Source organism: Hirundo rustica, chromosome 1, assembly GCF_015227805.2.
Source record: "Hirundo rustica isolate bHirRus1 chromosome 1, bHirRus1.pri.v3, whole genome shotgun sequence".
NCBI classification, from domain to species: Eukaryota; Metazoa; Chordata; class Aves; order Passeriformes; family Hirundinidae; genus Hirundo; species Hirundo rustica.
In genome coordinates, this window is record NC_053450.1 from 147,904,446 (window position 1) to 147,919,060 (window position 14,615).

Here is a 14,615-nt window from a genome sequence, read left to right on the forward strand (position 1 = left end):
GAAAAACAAACAAACAAAAAACAACTTAGGAACTACTGTATGAAGGAAAATTTTAATTCAGAGAGAATAATGTGGAGAAATGGAGACTTTATTCCACAGCAGAAGGTACTGGTGGATTACAGCAATGCAGCTCTGTTAGAAAACACCTGCAGGGCCCAGCCCAGTTGGGGTGTAAATGTTGTCTGCTGACACCTGTGCTGAGTTGATGCTGCTGCAGCATTGCTGTGCACTGACCAAACTGCAAAAGTAGCAAGGTCACTTCAGTTGGGAGTTTGGGTGACCAAACAAATGCATTCAGCTTCCAGGGAGTTTGGTGATGGGCTACTGTGTGTAACTCATCCATCTTGGCTGGAAAACACTTTCCATTCTTCTTCATTCACTTCAGGTATCTAAAGGGCTGAGAGCTTTTAGCAACTCCATTTGTCCTTCCAGTTTTCATGTGGAGGCCACTCCATTTTCCCTTTGACACTTAAGTATCTAGCCACAGCTAATATTTATCTTCTGTTCTAAAAAATATGTTACCTAATTTCAGTGGGGTTTGTGTTTCCTTCAGCAGCGCCAAGGGTTCTCTTCATTAGCATATCGGGTAAGGTACTTCTGTTGGTAGAGTTCTGTTGGCTCCAACAGATGCTTTGTGTATCCCAGCTACACGAAACTTGCACTTTACATGAAACTTTTAATAGTTAATGTGTAACTTTCTTATGGTGATGGCTATCAATAAATCACGTTCAAGATAGATCACCATTGCACATTTATGCTTGAAAGCATTTGTGAGATGAGATGGATAAGACAGAACCATAATCCTCTGGACATGCCAGGGAAAAGATGGTTGTTGGTGCTTTAGAGTTTGCTTCTTTATGGGAGCAGAAGAGATCAGATTTTATTATCAAAACGTACCTGTGGGAGGGGAGGAAATTCCATTTTGATTTTTTTTTTTTTTTTCTTTTTACTTTGAGTTTTGGATGTTTTTGGAACATCCCAGAAAGCCAAGTGTGATTGTACAAACACTCCAGGCCTTTATGCGACGTCTGTTCTACCTCACTGCTCTGTCTAAGATTATCCAAAATGGATGGAATTGTTTTGCTGGTTTGGAGTGAGCCTTAAAGCTGCTGGTCAAGATTCAGGAATTGTTGGATGTTGTAATATGAACATACCTTGTCTTTGATTGCTTTTCTTGGAAAGTAAGTGGCAGCTGGCACTTCTGGACTGAGGTGATAGTTAAAATTAAACATGCTGTTCTTTTCAGATGCTGATGTAGATAAAGGATTCTACTCGTAATGGTTGCTATATATGTTTTAAAGAATTACATCACGTAATTGGGTGATTGGAATCTGGGAAAACTCGTGATTAATCAAGCTCATGATTACATGTAAGGCTTTCAGTTCTAGCATCTGCAAAGAAAGGGTATTTCCCATCAGTTTTTACTTTCTGTAGATTTCTGTCATGTTCCTTACCTCTTTTCCAAGAAGATTTTGAGACCATGATTACTTTGTAGAATTTTGGTATTTGAACAAATTATTTTGTGTAAATTTTTTAGAAAGTAATATTTTCTCATTCATCACATTAAACAAATGGACCAGAGAGATAAAACATTGTTCAAATGCTATTACCGTTCACTGAAAATTCAGATTTTAGCGATCTCAATTTAAAAGAACAAATTTTGCCAAATGTATGAAATGTAGCTTTTAAGAGAAGAACTATCTACTGTAAATGTGAAGACATTCAGTAAAGAAGTTTGGCATGGATCTTTAATCTTTCAGTTGGGAGTTGGGAAAGCAGTTGGTTCTAGATATGCAGCTCAGATCAAAATTTGGCTAAAAAGACTGTTCCAGTGGAAGCTTTTATGCAGGTCATTTTGACATTGAATTACCTTCATCATAATGACTAAATAGGTCACTTGGGATATAGGTGTGTGCAGTGAAGATGTCTTTTTGAAGGTCTTAATATATTAATTACTTGTTGGACTTTAATCGAAGTTCTGAAAATAGATAATTAAAAGAATTTCATTCCTGAAATTGAAACGATTTTTTTCCTTTTTTTAATGGATGTCTTTGTTCAGATTAAATAGCAACAGTAATTTTAGTCATTATCATGTATGGGCCTGACTCCTGAAGATTTTAGCCATCTGTTTATCACAGACTGTGCTATAAAAGTTGATTTTATGTATTAACTGTAATGTGATTTTTGGTTTTTTTTGCAAGCTCTGATATTTCAGATAGCTCATAAATTGCTGTTGCGAACTTCGTGTAACTTCTCATTCCATATTCCTGAATGGTAGCATTGCTCCCTTAACTGTTCTGAATCAGAATGCGTTTGATTAACCATCTTCCAACTTCCTATGGCCCTTTTCCCTGGCTGCTGGTGTCCTTCCTAAATGGCACATGGCCCCTTTCGGAGACTCACTTGCCTTTTCCAGGGCAGCTGTTTAAAACAACCAAGGGCTTGCAGAGGAGAGAAACAGGGAAGTGACTCAGTGGCCGTGGATGGATGCAGTGCTGCACTGGAATTCTGACTGGTTCTCTGCTAGTTTTTCATGAAATCCAGTGTGTGATTTCAGAAGGGGCGTTTTGGGCCTGAGGGGTGACCATGCCTTTTTTCTAAAGAACTTAAATTCTGCTCTTTGCTCTTGTTTGTTTCCATTGGATGGCACTTGAACAATTCTGATGTCAGGACAATAATAATAATCTAGCCAATAATGGAGGTGTCTAATATACCTATATATATATATATGTGTGTGTGTGTTTCTTTGTGTATCTGCTGTCTTTATGTATGCACACGTGTATTTTTGTGTGCACACGTGAATTGAATTTTTCAAGACTTTGAATTGTAGTACATTGCAATTTAGTGCTGTTAACTGAGCTGTTGGTGTACCTGATATCACTTTAATCTCTTGCATCAGTATTAAAAACTGTTTTACATCTTTCTCTGTTCTTATCTTCCTTTGTAGATACTGTGCATAAAGTTATGTTTCTTGTTCAGATAATCATTTAGTTCTTTGACACTGCTGTGCTCAGACTGTAGTTATGAAACAAAGTTGTCAACAGTGTTTCTTAATGTCAGAATTAGCCTCATTCTTTATCATTATCTCCAAAAAAGGAAGATTGTGCTATTTGCAATTGAGTAGGTCACAGTGCTGATGTTTCCATGTGTAGTAACAGACTGCACAGAAAATTACATATGTGCTGCTGTGTGAAAGGAGGCAAACATTTTTGAGGAGATAATTGCTATACCTTTTCTTGACCTTTAAAATATGACCTTTCCCTTCATGTAACTTCAATGGAAATTTGTATTTATTTGAAGTTGACAAAGAGAAGGACGTTTTGGAGTAATTTTCTTGTAAGAAAATACAAATAGTGCAATTTACTACTGCAAGAAACTGGAAAAACTAGATATTGCATAATCACAAATGTAGAGTTTTAAAAAAAGCTTTATGAAGTATATTACCTTAATACTGATCTTTGAACTTGTAGTCATAGCATAAAGTTTAACATGAGCGACAGCAACATCCTGACCAATTATCCAAATTATCCAGACATCCCAAAATGTTCAGAACACAACACACAGAGTCTGTGGATTAAGAGGTTAACTCCTGGAACATCAAAAGAAGTGCATGATAATAAAAACAAATAGTACAAAAATTTGAGGTAACTTCCTTGCTTAATTAATTAGGTAGACCAGGTGGAAGCGAAGAGGCCAGAGCTGGTGCTCAGAATGTCTATAAAGCTGAGCAACATGACAGCACAATGGAGGAGGAACAAAGATTTTTTTAATATACTTCTATCCTGTGTCACAGTTTGAAATTGTCCTGGTTTATGTCCCTTTTGGCAAACTTACATAAAAGTGACCCTGTACTGTATTTTATGACCAGATGACTTTTTTCCCAGTGGCTAATTTGTATCAGACCCCCATCTTAAAGAGACACAGAAATGAGTAGGAAGTCCAAGCCGGTTTGTCTCAATGAGCTTTCATTGCATGCTTTCATTATTTTTGCTCGTTTTTGCCACTGATCATCCATAAATTGTTGGAAATGAGTGATTAAGGAAGTGCTGCTTAGTGTTAGTGGCACATGCACATTCTTGGTATGTTTTTTGTGGGTGAGAGGAAATCGCGTACTGCACAAACAAAAAGGAAAACTCCTGCTGGGAACCTTTCAAGGAAATTTAACTTGCGTAATGTTTTGATCTTGGTGTTTATTACAGAAAATAAGAGTAATATTTCACCAGCTATTGTTATGTGTCAGCCAGTCTCTCCATCTGCTTGCCTTTCCTTGATGGCTCTTCCCAAATTCTCAGTTTATTTTAATAAAAACACCACTTAAAAATGTAGCAGTTTATTCATATGCTGAAGGCAGGTGAGCTGGGCCAGCAATCAGAACATTTGTTGTGTTGTGCTTGCTACTGTATAAAGATTTGGTGGTTGTGGCTGCAAATCCCTGCCTGTGTTAGCAGCTGCAGCTTAACCCATGCAAGTAAAACATGGGGTGTATCCTCACAAGATAGTGAAATACAGGGGTTTCTGCTTTTAAAGGCAGATTTCTTCCATTCATCACTTTTAAAAATACGTTTTGTAAGTAAATTTACTTATTTGAAGGGGAGGATGAAAGTTGAAGCTTTGCAAAAATACTATTATTAACAATTTTGAAATGGCTTTTTTGCTGTTCTCTCTTGTTAGCTTGCGGAACAACCATAGTGTCTTCCGTCTCCTCAGTATTTTATTTCATCCACTTTCTTAATAGCAATGACTTTTCCTAGTCGTTGCACTATGAAACAGGACTGAACTAAGCTTAAGTTTCTCATGTATTGTATTGCAGTGCGTTGTATCTGCAAATTCCAAGTAATTATACACAGTAATAAGTACAGTGAAAAGTGAACCTGCTGCTTTTTTATTTCTTGGTGGGTATGGAAATTCTAATTTCCACATTTTTCCTTGTAGAAAATCTGTACTCCCAGCTTTGCTGTTTGTACCAGTGGAACTCTGGTACAACTATAGGTGTAGACTACTGTAAAAGACATTTTACAGTGTGTGATGACAATGTCGGAAGTATGTTCAAAGTTAGCTTTGAAGTATTTACTTTTAGAAACTTTTTCACATATCTTGGGCAGATTTCCATGGAAAGAAATTCCTATCTTGCAAAATACTGGCAAATAAGCGGATTGGAAATCTTTTCAGATATGAAATGATCTCTAATTAGGATTACTTTCTAAAATTTGCCTTGATTTTTCTGTAAAATGGATTTGGAGAGTTCAAGAATCTTGAACATTGTTTGCAAACAGCATTTGGCTGTGCTTTCTGCTTATTTCTGCCCCTGAAATGTGGGTATTCTGCAATACCCACAGGCCACTGTGTGTATGGCTCACCAGTCTTGAGGTGCCCTGTTAACAGTGGATGTTTATTTGGCATTTAAACTCATATTTATTTGTCTATAAAATCATTTAGCATGAACTGAGACTTTAGTGCTCTGATCTCTATGAAATATTTACTAGTATGCAACTGAATTATTGTATGTTATATTACAACCCATTTATTCCTTCCATTAGTAGTACCAGAGACAAAATTTGTTTAGTCAGTCACATCAAAGGCAGCTGTTTGGGTTTGTATTTTTGACATAAACTAACATGTTAAGTTGAGATATGAAGTCCATTTTTTAAACTGGAGTCCTTTAAAATGGCACTGCCTAAAATTTATTGGAATTTGTTATTTATATATTATATAAATTATTATATAAATTTATTAGAATATTATTATTGTTATTGGTTTTTCCTTCTCCTAGTTAAAATAAAAGTATACTTAGCTGACAGCTGTAGAAACCCATAACATAATCTGTAGGATGTAAGGTGCAGAGTTGAGGACTGTATTTAACTGTAAATCTTTAAGGATGTGACTGTCCTGAACCTTTGTGTGGTTGCTGCTTCCATCAAAGTCTCAGAAACAGCTTGTACATGGCTAAATATAGAATGTGTTTGTAATTTGTAATGTAGAGGGTAGCCCCATCTCATACTATGAGAAGGGCTTATAAAACAGCTAGAAAGGGAAGATGAGAAGGTTTAATGTAACTTGTTAACATGTAACATTGACAAGTTACACTAAACTCTGAGCACATGTTAAAATTACAGCTTTATACTACCAAATACTTCACTTGCGCTTCTGCAGAGGGGAAAAAATATTCTTACCTTGCAGGCATATATTTATTAACAAATTGGAGTTTGGTGAGTGTTTGGCCTGCTTTTGTGAATTTGTGACTGGAATCTGTAGCTCTGCTGTAGATTAGTGTAAAATGAAAATACCTTTGTGAAAATAATGTATGTTTGCAGTGATGTCTGCTGTCCTTTCACAGTGCCTGTGAGAGCATGAAAATTACTACAGGTATGTCAAAAGAAGTTGGGAATCCTGGTTGTATTATTCTTTTTTTGTATTTCAAAATCTTGACTTCAAAACACAATGTTTTTTGGCCTAGGTGTCTGTATTTAGACACTTAGGATCAAAGGCTGTGCAGGACAGGTAAATAATATCCATTTGTTTGTCAGCTTAAGGCCATACCATGTCTCACTGAGAGTGAGATAAAAAGAAATTCAAGAATCAGTGGCCAGGAGAGAGAGACTTACCAGATGAGAAATAACGGCTTAATGTGAATTTCGTTTTGTAGATATAGAAAACATTTTATCGGGTTTTTATAAGACTTCTTGCTTAAGTCAGCTGGGGACATCATACACAAAAACCTGCCTTTTTTATATTAGCATAAGGATATCAGTGGTTTGTTGAATATAAGTAACAGTTCTGTATCTGGGGACAGCTGAGGGGGAAATAAGGGAATGTTGGTTGTTGCACACATTGGATCAAGATGTGATGAGATGTGATCTGTGCTCCGTTTCATTGAAGTAGTTAAATGTCAGTTGGTTGCTTCCATAAATTAGATGGTACTTCGTTTAAAGAGGCCTCAGTGTAAGGTACAAAAAGGTAGGCTACCAGGAGATAAGCTGATGGTAAAGTTTATTGGGTGCAGCTTTTCTGCACTGGCTGCCTCACTGGCACTTTGTTATCTGAGCAGGGGTTCAGCTTTTCTGCTGCTGTGTATGGACTTGGGGTTATAATTATTTTTTGTGACTAATTCTGTAATGTCCATAGAAAATCAAAACGTGTCAGGTTAGTTTGTGTTCTTGCAGTGTTTTAATGTATTGGAGCTATGGAAATTTGTAGAGTAACAAGATGAGCAGAGTGCTATTAGAAATACTGGGGTAAAAATACTGCACAGAGAACATGGTGTTATTTTGAAATGTGGTTTTCTGACTGACTTCTCTAGCATGCTGTGAGAAACTGCATTAGGTGACACATTATGAGTAGGTAGAGGCATCTGTAAATCTCAGTTTTGGAAGCCAGCACTGGAGCATTAGTTATTCCACCTCACCCCAGGCAGGAATGGGCTGCATTGCTGAACTTTTGTGCTTTCCCCACGCCTACGTTGCCCTGAACTTGCACGTTTGTGCTGTATGTAGCATGCTTCTGCTTTGTAGAATTTCCACAGTTTCTGCTAAGAGCCTTAACGTGTAGCTGGAAGCCTGCAAATGGAATAACAGAAGAATATTTTCCTCTGCTTCTCTCTTAGAGGATAAATTTAGGGGGTTTTTGTTTGTATTTTTTTTAAGGGTTTTTTTTTTTTTTAGTTTGTTTTAGGATAGCCTACAGAGTTCTGCATGAGCAAAAGTGTTAAAACATGTTTAAACACATTAAATACTTCTACTACTTACAAACTGTACAAATTGTACAGATGATACAGCTACCAATGCAAAGCTTGAGTCTCTTAGTTTATCACTGATGTAAACTGAAGCACTGGCTTCTAAAATATTTTTTTCTTCCTAAGACACTTATTTTTAAGGGGGAATAAGTAGCTTTTAAATTTTGCTTGGATGGAGCATTCTTAATGCTCTCTATCAACTCTTCCATTTGTGGTAGATGACAGCTGTGTATCTAAAAATCCCGAGATGTATTTTTTTTTCTTGTCAGTTTATAATAGAATTCATGTAACAATTTAATTTAAAACTGAAATTTTTCATGGAAGAATTTGCCATCCTTTGGGAAGGCAGTATTCACACATGCAAGATCCCTGAAATGGCTGTGATTCAGACCCCTTTCTTAGTCAATGGAAACAGGGAGATGCCTCTAAGAATTTGGCATGTGTGAGGTAGTGGCTTCAAGAGGCAATGTGAGCATCTTCCCATCTCAATGTGTTTGGATTTATTTCAATAAATGGTCAGAAATGTGAAATTGATTTGCCATTAGTTTTATTTGGAGGATGTGATTTGTTTTATAGAAATGGCTGGTTTATGCATGAGGAATATCTTATTAAGATTTGAATATTTAAATATTTCCACATTAGTCAGTGTCTTCATTTGCGTCCCCATTGACATCAAGTAGTGACTGTTCAGAACAAGCAAAACTTTGTCTCTATTTTAAGTCTACTTAGGCACTTTTGTTGCTTTTTAATAAAATTGAAAAATACTTTACAGATTTATTATAATTGTAATTTCAGTCCAAAGAGAAGAAAACTTCAATAGAATTTTATATTAATAGTGGAAAGGTTTAATATAATTGTCTTAATCATAGAAAGGCAGTAAACATTTTTCTAATGGGTTTTCATTTATTAAATGAAACTCTACTAGGCAGACACCACTTCTCATTCCTTCTCTGAAAATAGTTGGTTTTTGATACCGATAACCATGTGACATTTAGATCTTTAGTTGATATCACTTATTTAGTATTACTAGAATTACTTCACATTATGGATTGCTCTATATTAGAAAACACTTATTCTGAACTGACAAGGAAGGAGCTTACACATCTGTAGTGAAAATTTGTGAGGCTGACAAAAATTTTATTTACAAAGGAAGGGAGGAGGGAGAACCAAAGACTTTCTCCCATCCCTTTCAATTTTTTTATTTTGGTAGCTTTTTCAAGAGTTTCCCAGCTTATTAATAGGAACTTCCAGCATTCTGGTGCTTTGACCAGTTCCTAAAAGTGTGCTTTCTTCTTGGGCTGATTCACCCTATCAGGGCATTAGTAATAGACATGACTTCAGGGGATATACTTTTGTTTTCTTTACTTATTTTAGAACTTTAAAAGTGACTTGTGTGCTTGTATACATCATTTGCTTTTAGTAACTGTCTTCAGGGTTTCATTCTGCCAGAAACACAATCACAAATTCCCAATCTTCCTTTATACTTGACGTTACTTATCTTAATGCTCTGCCAAGCTACAAAGAAGTTGGAAAATATCTATTTATCTTCCTATCAGGCCAGTCTAGCAGGAAAGATTCTTTCTGATCCAAAAGTAAATGATGAGAGGGAGACTCACAGTGTCAGAAATCCCACAGCTCCCATGTTGTTGTTGCAGGTGGCATTAGAAAGCCTGGGAAATTTGGTAGGTGGAGGGAGTGCATCATCTGAGAGCTAATTAGTGAGAGCTGGGCTAGCGAATGGAACAACAGAGCAAACTTGTGGGGGAAAGGGGTAACACTGGGACAGTTGCCATTTTGCTGTGATTATCCTTTCATTTCTCTTCTCCCCAGAGGGTTTGGGTTTGATGTCCACAGATCTGCATGCATCTCTTTTAGGGTGAGCTGCAGCAGGGTAGTTGTGTGCATCCGACAGCTGTAGGCTGTAATTATTTTCTTCCAGTTAATGTGTGCTTGCATTTTGGCTGCTATTCTGTCTAGCTTTTCCTCATTTTAAGAAATTGGTATGTATTGAATAAAGACATATTTTTCTTGAGCTCTGCTTTGAGGGATTTTGGTGCTTCACTTCCAGCTTTACAGGCATAACGCTAATGCTTTTTATTACATTCTTTTGCCAAAGATATAATTTTTTTTTTCCCAACAAAACTTTAATTTTTCTGGATTTACAGAATTTTCTGTGTTTTGTTACTTATCCTGTGTGGCTGTTAAGTTTGATACTATTCAGTATTTTGGCTGCCCACTCTTGTTCCATTGACAGCATGGTAACAACTGTGAAACCATTTGAGAAAAGATACCAACAGAAAAATCAGCTGAAAGTTGCTGGGAATGTTTTATGACTGAATTTTTCATGTTTGTATTCGTGGAAAGTAAATAAATACTTTAAAATATACTTGTGATGAAAAGTGCTCATTTTAATCTTAAAATCCCTAAAAGCTGTGAAGATTGTGAGGGAAGAGGTGGTGTGGGAGAAGATACAGTCAATGCTAGTTATAGTGTGAAGTATTTGATTCTTCTATGATGAAGGAAATATTGGGTTTTTTTTTTTTCCTACTTACTTGAATCTGATGCCTGAATATATTATTTCTTGATTAAAATTTTCTTAGCTTGCTTCATGAGGATTCTGAGTCATTAGCACTACATTTTTAAAATGAATTGAGTTTTTTTAAAGCTATAGCATCTGTTTTTTACTTAGTTTTTTCTGTAGTCTCAGGAGGTAATGACCCCTTGACTAAATATCAGTGTGCTAAATGTAGTATGTGTTTAAGGTTGCCTGATGCAAAATTGTTTTCCTTTACTTATTAAAAACTTGTTTGTGGACTTCCTTGACTAGGTCACAGCAAGGATTGCTCCAAGTCTGGTGCCAAACCATAGAAATGGGTGAAATGCTTGACACTCATTTCTTCACTAATACTGACAAATTGAGAAAGAGAGGGGCTGTCACCTGCTAAAAATGTAATTGGGGTTAATATATAACACCCCCAACCTCATACCAGTGCAATTCTCCCTTTTTTAGTGCTTCCACTTCTCCTGCAGATGTTATCATGTGTGTTTGTTGCTGCCAGCCCCTCACTGAACAAATCTTGAGGTTACTAAGACTCCTTTCTGTCACGTGAGAACAATGGGCGTCATGTGTACTTTAAATGTGCCATGATTGCAGAAATGTTTCCCAGGCTTTCCCCATGGGTCAGGGCATGGTGTAAAAAGTGATGTTTACCTACCTTGCAAGAGGTCAAGATGTCCAAGCAGAACTGTGTTCACATATTCAGCACCATAGAAACTTAGTTAGCACTCTGGTTTTGTTTGTAATATGTAATTTTTATTTTGTTGATGGTAGGGTATTTTGTTATTTTCTTTTTTCCCTGAACAATTTGTAACCAGGTTAAAATGTGGAATTAATAAAAGTCGTTCCATGTCCTGCGTTGGCAATGCAGGTAGCTCCAAAAATGTCCCTTTTATCTAAAATGAATAGTATCTTCATCAAAATCTCTATAGCTAGGTAATGTTCCAACAAAGAAATGCTTTTTCTGAAGTTAAGGATGAGGCTGTAGTTCTTTTACTTTACCAGGAATTTTGCCTCTTGCAAAGAGAGATTATAACATACTGAAAGGTTTTCTATTTATTCATTGGCATTAAAACAAAAGAACTCTTGGTAAGCATCTCTACATATATGTTAAAATCCACATAGCATTAGGTGGCATTAAGAACTATGCTTAAATTCCTGAAGAATAATATTTGCATTTCTAATCACAATGGGCAGAGCAAAAAATCTGCAACAAATGGCTCGATTGCTTTCATTTATTTAATAATTCTTCCCCCCAAAAGAATGAGTTGTGATTTTCTAGCCCAGTGTTGTGCCACTGCTGGGAAGATAACATTATCTTCCACAGTGCCTTTCCTGGAATATGGTGCATGTCTTACCCTAGCATTGCTGGAATGGCAGTTGTCAGGGATTTCCTTCTAAACTTTACATTTTACATGCAGCTTTTGATGGAGAGAGGAGCAGGCAGGCGGTTCCTTGCCTATGCACTGTCCTTGTGAGTCAGGAGAGATCCCTGTGCCAACTGCTGGTTATGTGAGGGGTCTGAAACCTGGTGGACAACTGGTGTGCAGAGCAAGGTCTTCTTCACTTGTTACTGGTGCCAGATTAATGGCAAAGCATTTTGTGTTGTTGCATTTGTATAATTCCAACTAGTTAGAGAGCTTTAAATGGGGAAAAAAACCTCCGAGACTTCTGTGTCCATTATCAGGAAGTCCTCCTTATTGAAAAGCTGCAAGGACCTATCACCACATGTTACCCTCTAAAATAAAACCAGTCTCTAGGTGTTACATGTGAACACACATAGCAGGAGAAGTGCTAATGGGTTCTAAGTGGCCTAACAATCATCCCTCAACACAAATGTACTGCAGGGGAGAGGTGGTTTCCTTGGTAATTATGCTGAGTTGCTTGTATCCTTTCAGGACTCTTGTTGCCATTTGGACTTCACTGAATTTTTCAGATGAAGAATTACCTTTTTTGGCCATGTGCTGTTTTTTAATGTCTTTTGGCTATTTGTCATCTGGGATGATTTATCTGTGTTAATCATAATAGAGAAGAAACACGGTAAGATTTTGATGATGCCTTCCAGAGTAGCAATTAAAAATTTGTCAGAACACTTCTAAAAATAATTAAAACCTTTCCTGCTAAAATTAGGCTTTTCTGGAAACATGAACCCTTAGGCCTGGTGCTCCATGCAGCATAAGTAGCTCAGGATTAAGCTATAAAAACTTCAGAATGTCTTGACAATTGAATTTGAAAGAATTAGAAGTCTGAGAGTCAGATATCTCTAAGGCTATACAAACCACAGGACCCCTAGAATGTGTTTGTAGGACAGGTTTTATTTGTAGGCAGGCCTTGAGAGCTTCAAATGCTCTTTTTTTTTCTACATCCCCCATTAGTGCAGAGAGAAGATGACAGGTATTACTGAGCTTCTGGCAAGTTGCAGTCTGCTGGGATTGATGAGTTAAATATCTTTCCTTTAATAAAATACTTCACTTGGTTAAGTGCTTGTGTTAAAGAGCTAGGTGGATTTTGAAAATATGCTGTGAGTGAAAGTGTAGGTGAGCTGTGGACCTACAAGCTGTAAAACTTTGAAGTTAAAAAAAAAAAAAGGTGGGGGTTTGAGAGTATAATCTGTAAGTTCTTTTCCCAAATTTTCCTGATAAAGTTAAATTACAGTTTCTATTGGATTATAGGAATTTGCTTCCAAAAATTTTTGTTTATAATTTTTTTTTTTGTAATCTTCCACAAGAGACTCCTTTAATGTCTCAGCCTGTAGGACATCAGACTTCTGCTTAGGGACGGTAGGGTACCACACAAAGCATTGACTTTCAGGAGTGGCTTTTGCTTTATGGATAATCTGAAACTCTGCTGGAAGAATTTGTAAGGTGTTGGGTGTGTTTTGTGTTCCTGTTCGGCAGTTAGCAGAGATGTTTTAATGGGCTTGTAGTGCAATGACAGTTGATGTTTTATTCTAGATGCCTTCATGGAAAAATACTCTAAAGTGGAGAGCTACTAAAACCAAAATCACTGTTGAGAAAGAGAAGTACTGCCTTCCTCCAAAGTGGCGGGTGTTCATGCGTCCTAAACACTGGTCCTGGGTCCGTTTTGGGAAAATGTCCCTCTCATTTACTGACATGCAGAGAAATTTATGTATGAATTGAAGACCAAAGATCAGATTCTTTTTAACACTTCTGCCTTTCTTGTTAGCTTGCATTAGTTTTATCATTTTGCTCTTTGTGTTGCAATTCATCTCTTTTTCCTTGGTGTACGCATCCTTTCCTCTCCTCTGTGTGTCCCTGGAGAGTAGGAATAACCCCAGTGTGAACAAAAATGAGAGGGTCTTTCTGAGCCCCTTCTCTCTGTTCATATCATTCTTGGTTTGTTTTTTTTTTTTTCTGGTGTCTTCAGGGAGTATTTGAAGAACCAGCCATGCTTTATATTGCTTCATTTGTTTCCATGGATGAAAATATTCTGGTTACAGATTCAGATTTTCTGATCTTTGCATGGCAAATAGTCTTTCTAATCATAGGCTTTGTGTTAGACAAGGATTTCTTTAAAAGGAATATATTTTTCCAGGTCTTCCTACTTCCCCTTATTTCTTTCCCACCCCTTTTTCCTCATGCACAGAAATGTAACCTGAAGTCATAGCAATACTCGTAGTGTATAGCAATGAGTGAATGAAAGCCTACCACCTTAATATGCATTTCATTTGTCCACTTAATTTTATAATGTCAAGCTTAATTACATTTTGTGTGTTTTTTTTTCTCCTCCAACCTAATCAAGGATCCCAGCATTATTTGGCCAATGAAAAGTAAATGTCAAATGATAATTTGACTGCCTTAAACCAGAAGAGCTCCAGGGGGCAGCTCATTTTCCTGGAAATGAAGCCAGAGGTTGTCCAGAGGGGTTTTGGAGTCTCCAAGCTTGGAGATACTCGAAAGATTCCTTGGCAACCAGCTGTAGGTATTCCTGCTTGAGCAGGAGGTGGACCAGGTGACCTCTGGAGGTTCTTGTCTGCCTCAGTCATTCCGTGATTCTCCAGAGGTTTTCTCCGTGTGCACGGGGTGGGGGGGGGGAATTCTTTACCTTTCATTCCTTTCAAATAGCAGCTATTTGGCAGGTACTCTAATGTGTGTAGGCATGAACTAATGTGCCTGGAACATTAATGTTTTCATAGGGCACGGTCTTATGGGTGCCTAATTGAGATTAAGTATTTACCTATGTGCTTTAAGTGTCTTAATTTCTTTTTTATCCTGGACCAATACCAAGTATTCATTAGTGTCTATGACAGAATATTTCTATCACTTCACCAAAGTTCTTTAAAATATTATTATTTCACTATATTTAAAT

The 14,615-nt window shown here is 36.9% G+C and overlaps 1 protein-coding gene across 1 annotated transcript in view; it reads left to right on the plus strand.

Moving 5' to 3' along the window:
- The window catches only part of LMBR1 (limb development membrane protein 1), a 66,596-nt gene that overhangs the window by 25,057 nt on the left and 26,924 nt on the right, over positions 1–14,615 (plus strand). The gene's annotated exons all lie outside the window — the stretch shown is intronic.